Source organism: Gouania willdenowi, chromosome 5, assembly GCF_900634775.1.
Source record: "Gouania willdenowi chromosome 5, fGouWil2.1, whole genome shotgun sequence".
NCBI lineage: Eukaryota > Metazoa > Chordata > Actinopteri > Blenniiformes > Gobiesocidae > Gouania > Gouania willdenowi.
This window is the reverse complement of record NC_041048.1, coordinates 6,420,241-6,426,625: the sequence shown is the minus strand read 5'-3', so window position 1 is coordinate 6,426,625 and position 6,385 is coordinate 6,420,241.

The following is a 6,385-nucleotide window of genomic DNA, read 5'->3' as shown; positions in this document are numbered from 1 at the left end:
TATTTGGGGTGTAGGACCCAGTCTGTCAGACTCTAAACCAATTACTAAAGTCAATGGCCTGTGATTGTGTTCTTAAGCATTTTGACTGCAGGGTGTTTGGATTTCTTCTTCTTCTTCATGCTGCACAGTTTGCCACAGCAATGCTCTTTATTATAGCTACATATTTATCTACAAATTGTATTTCATTATCAGGTTATTTTTATATTTTAGTACTGGTTCTCACACTCACACCCTCCTTTTCTTATGTGCAAATAAATGTAATGACTCCTGGACTTGCATGCACGTACACTCAGTCTAGGCACATTTTTAACTCCTAATATTAGTGTGTTCAATTAAAACTACCTCACACAAGAAATATTCAATTGTTTCCTTGCAAAAACACCTTGAACTTTAAATTGAATGCCAAAGAAAGGGAAAGCATTAAACTGCTGTGGTGATTTGAATGTTTTTGCTGTTTAATGTAGCAAATAACGTAAAATTTTGAGGCATCTCAAATGAAACAAGTATTCCAGATATTGTTAGTTATCTGGATCAAATGATCCTGATCATGGTACTATCACCATTAACACTTTAAAGTTTTGGAAGACATTTCTATCCACATTTATAACAATACAGATGTAAATGTATGGGAACCCTCGTTTATTTAAAAAATAAAGATGGAATGCACAATTTGAATCCGACCCCAATGAAACTTTGTGGGGTAATTGAGGAACCAACCCGACATAACTGAGTGAAGTTTCAATGCAAACAAGATATAACATGTTTGAAATTTTGCCAATTAGTAGAGAAAATACATTTAAATTTTTTTTAAACTGATTCAGAATCAGTATATTAATTGATATATTAATCTTCCATCAGAGTCGGCGCCAGCCAGTGTTAAATGGGGGGCATTAGGAAAACTGCGGGGGGCACATGGGCATTTTGATTATTTCAGACTGCAGATTCACAACCTACTTCACTTCCTGCCCTCTATCTGAATTTAGCGCTCTATAGGTCAGCAAGGGGACACGGCCCGCAAATGAAGCCGATCTTTCTTTAAACCTGAATCTGTTTCGCCCCGACATCCATGTGCACACCGATTCGAGTTGCTTCAATATCAGCTTTATTTACAAGTCCATCTTTCTGCATACAACCGGAAACATTACAAGCAGCTTCATGTGACACTACAGACGGTAATCATTATATAATAATAATACAGTACGCGTCTTTCTCACGCTAATCGAAGCACAACACCTGACCATTATTTTTAACGCACAGCGTCCGAATCCGTCCCGAGCCCGTGCTATAACGATTGAAATTAAGCCCGAACCCCAAGCTCTAATTGGTTCCAGTCTTGAAAAAATCTGACAGAACTGCGTACAGGGTTAGCTAACACCACCATTATGTCATTTTATGACTCAGATGTCCTACACATAAATTGTTTACACATTTATTTAATTGTTTATTAAAGTAAACAGTAGATTCATCAATTACAAACAGACTAGATAGTAGCAGCTCATATCATGCTACATGGACTGCTGCAGTAGATGTGTGGTTAGTGGTGTGCTGCCTCTGTGTGTGTGTGTGTGCGTGCGTGTGTGTGTGCAGGAGTGTTTGGCAGAAGTCGTGACTGCTCATTCTAGAAGAAAAGCCCATTTGCAGTTTGAGTCTCTGCAGCATCTTGACTTAGAATCATCTGTGACTGTTCACCATAAGGAAAATAGAGGGTTTGAATATTTCTGTTAGTCCTGTGATTTAACCCGTCTGAGACACAGAGTCAGTGGATTTCATGTTTGCAGTATGCTGTATTTTGGAACAGTCACGTATTGCTTAAACATCATCTCCTTACTGTGTGTTGTGCAGTGACTAAAACATCCATATGCACACTAAGCTGTTGTGAACAGAAGTGAGAAAAAATATACTTCTGGAAACTGTTCCATGAAGAGGGGGCAGGAAATATTAAAAGGCAGTCATACCCAGTTCTGCTCTGACTCTGGGAACAACCATTTTAATAAAATCCTGAGACCGTAGTCCATGACAGTTACTAGACCTGATCAAATATGTGGTAAAGTAAGAAGGCAGTAGTCCAAGAACAGATATATGGACAAATAGCAGCCAGTGTGAGAATCTACGGGCAGACAGCGAGGGACGGTTTGCAGCAGCATACAGCAGACAGCGATGGACACCGTATCCACAACCAGTAGTAAAACGTAGAGCACAGTGATACACTGAGTATCAACCATTGTTGAGCTCAGCTACTACTCAATTTTGGTTAACTAGTCTGGATATATCTCACACTACTACATGTCAAACATGTCTCCAGTACTACATTTAGCCCTATATGCTAATAAGTGGGTGGGGAAAAGCAAATTCGGGCCTGCTATTGGCTTTTGAAAATATTACAGCCAATCAAAGAGCTGGATTTGGTTATAACCCCTCCTACTTCATTTGCATTGAATTAGAGATCATTTAAACGCTCTGTGATGGATCATCTACTGAGCAGGTGACGTCTGCCCCCCTGTGTGCGCTACGAACAACTTCACACTAGAGATCCTGGAGAAACACTCGGAAATATGACGTTTATATCAATCTCAGTTGTCTGCACACTTTAGGCAATAAATATCACGTCAAAAGAAATGAATGAATGAAACTCTTTAAAAAAAAAAGCCTTCAAAATGACTAAATGTTGTCCCTTGTCTGTGTTTATTATGCCTTTAGACAATTTCCCCTATAATTCATCACATTACTGATTAAATACTGCAGGACATCTGAGCGTACGCACGGTTGATAAATGAGACCCAGTATGTCAACAATGAACATGAGAAGAAAGGAGGTGTTGGAGGTAAAGAAAGAGGAATAGTAGAAAAAACAGAACATAATTACCTAATACAGCTCCAACACAATTACATTAGTTGATTAGTTATTATTGTAAGGATTTTGAATGAAATATTGTAATCAGTATTAGCATCTCATAAGGAAGCTCAAACTGATTTCATCATCTTTTGCTGAGACGTGATTCAGGAACATAACGCTGATGTCAGAGCAAAGCACAGGACAAAGATCATCAGCATTTTCCCGACGGCCGAAAGACCAAAGTAGAAATTTTCCCTCGTGTTGTTTTCCTCCGTCCCCCCGTGGTGTCGCGCTGCATGCCCAATGGCAGAGAGGTAATGATGTCATCATCATCTGAAGCCTTTCCTCCGCTGGACCTCTTGACCCGACAGCGTGTGTCGAGGACACGTTAATGATGACGTGTGGCATGCAGCTGTGGACATGACAAAACATCATCATCATACATTAGGAAGCTTGAGAAAGCTTCATGATGAGTGACATTTGGAAACATATTTACATTATCGTATGAATGTTTTTGAACTGACAGCCCAGCAATAAATAATAAGGATAAACTCAAATGGGAAACTGGGCTTTTATTGTCATGTTGTCCTCAAATGTTACTAACACATTTTACCCTTGGGGGTCAATCTGACCCCAGGGATATTTGCCGTAAATTGTTGTCCAAGTTTTTGTGTTGGGCACTTTGTTTATTTGTTGAATACATAAATAACTCCTTGATAAAGAAACCTTGGCCTGTTCTCTAGCGCCACCATTAGGTCAAACACATCCTCCTCTATGTCACTTTTACTGTGAAAGAGCTGTTTCAAAACCTCATTGACAGTAAACCTTTACCGAGAGGACATTTGATGAGAAAAAGAGAGCGTGCAGATTGCAGTACACACAGAGCACAATGCAAAATGATTTGGATAAAGGGCTGCCATTCAACTTTTTATATTTACTACCAATATCTTTGTGGGATGACTTCGCCCTCAACAGTGCAGGAAATATTAGTTCTAGTTTTATAGGTTTTTTACAGCTACTGTAAATCAGCTTTGGGTCAAATTGACCCTAGAGGAACACCAATGCATGCAATACTGTATGTGTTCAGCACATTGAAAAAATATCATCATGATAACATTACTGTTAAAGGCAGGGTAGGTAATTTTTGAAAACTGGTATGATTTTGAAAGTAGCATCTTCCGAGTGCTCTGCTTTTACCCGCCGCCTCCCCTTTATGCTCCCTCTAAAGCCACGCCCCTCACTCACATACACGAGCGCCGGTGCTCCAATAGCGGACCTAAGCTCATCGCTTGTATTGTGTAGAAAGTACGTCGTCTCATGTCTTATTCAGCGGTAAGTAAACACTAAACTTTATCATTATATACTGTATGTTAAAAAAATGTGACTAAAAACTCTTTTTTTAACTCTGTCACAGGTGACGTGCTTTGAGTGTAAGCTAGTACACGCGAGGGGTTGAGAACGAGCAGAGAGATAAAGAGACGTGATTGGTTAATTAAAAACGAACCGTGTTTTTTCATTGGTCAAGGTTTTTACAGGTTTACAGCTGCTACAGACGACAGATTTTCTTCGTTCCTTTTTCAGAGCACATCAGATCTTAATTTCTGTCAGGACATAATGACAATTTCAACCAAAAACTTGAAAAGTGTATCTGGAGGAAATTACCTTCCATACCTTTAACAATTTTTTTTTTCATAAACATTGAATGGGGTCAAAGTGATTATAGGAGGGTTGTAACCCTTACTAGCACCCTTTAGGCCTCAGATCTCACCAATGGGACTAAGTGGAGCATGGCTCTTTCTTGGTGACAGGGCCCCGTCGGGTGAACACAAATGGCCCTCACGTCATTAAAAACTCTACAGCTTGACACCTTTTTTGTTTCAACCTGGATAAGATGTAGCTTAGCAGAAGCTGCTAGGGTCGGAGGAGGCAGCTGTCAGGGAGAAGTGCGTGTCAATCAAAGCCGCCCCTCGGGCTGATGACAAGGTCATTAGGCTTCATGCTGCTTCCACATCCCCGCATCAGCAGATTCATCCGCCGTGTTAACACGTCCTCATGAACGCTCACATGTGATACACTCAGCTAAAAATGTAAATACTGTCATTTAGGCTTTGTGTTTAATTCATAGTGATGTGTTTAAAATCTTTCAGGTGTGAATAACAGCTCGTCTGCTTAGTTTGAGGTTGGATTTTGTTCTGCCCAGCAGGGCTTTTCTGCACAAGTCTGCAAATTAGGGACTTTCTGCCATCGCTGCACATACTTTGAACTAAATATGTCTTTACAATGAGCTCTGTGTATGGGGCTCCCATTGTAAAGCTGTGCATGCTAAATTGAACAGCAACTTTTTGCAATTTTTAGCAACAAACCACATTTAAATAAACCATATGTGAATTTTTATTTATTTTTTTATTTCACTTTTAACCAGATTTACAGCAATAAATGTGAAGTTTTTGATTTTTTTCTCGTAAAAATACAATGTCAATGTTAAATCTAAATATTAAATCTAATTGATAAATGTAATTGTTAAATGTAAATCTACATGCTAAATGTTATATCTAATTGTTTAATGTAAATCTTAAATGTGAAATCTAAATCTAAATGTTTAATCTAAATATTAAATCTAAATGTTAAATCTAAATCCAAATGTTAAATCTAATTGTTGAATGTAAATGTTCAATCTAAATCTAAATGCTAAATGTAAATCCTAAATGTAAATCCTAAATGTTAAATATAAATCCAAATGTTACATCTAAATGTTAAATGTTAAATCTAAATGTTAAATGTGAGCTTTAATTTGGTTTCACCCGAGACATTTAGATTTAACATTCAACATTTAGATGTATAATTTAACATTTAGATTTAGATTCAATATTTCACATTTAGATTGAGATTTAACAGTTAGAAAAATATCACAAATATTACTGTAAATTTGGTCAAAAGTGACATAAAAAATTCACAAACATTTTTTCAACATGTTTTGTTGCCAAATGTTGCAAAAATGCACCAATACTCTGTGCCGTTGTATGGGCAACCAGTGGAGGACACAAGAGAGAGATTTCTAACTAGATTAAAGCAGACAGCTTTGTGTTCTGCCTTTGTAAAAGCTTATTTAATTATGGATTGTAAAGATACTATATCCAACATTTAAATAATTTACCCAGTGGAACGCTTTGGAAATCCATGTCATCCGTGCACTGACTGCTCTCACTCAGATGATTAAATTATGTCACAGACATTAAAGAACGTTAAAAGCTTAATGGAATGACTGGTTTTTACTTCAAAAACATGGAAACACCAGACATACTAGATTTGATATGCTTTCTACGACTATTCTTTGGAATGTTGACAGAAGTCGACTCTTCTTCTTAGTGTGGAGATGTTTTGTTGTTTTCTTTCGTGTCACATCCAGAAGCTTCTTCAGGTCAAGCTTCTGTTTTTTCCCTTATTCTTTGTCTCTCTTCTGACTTTATTTACGTTAATATTTGGAAAAATTGCAACACATTATTTTTAAACTAGGATACTAAACAGTATGTATTATTAGTATTACAATTATTAT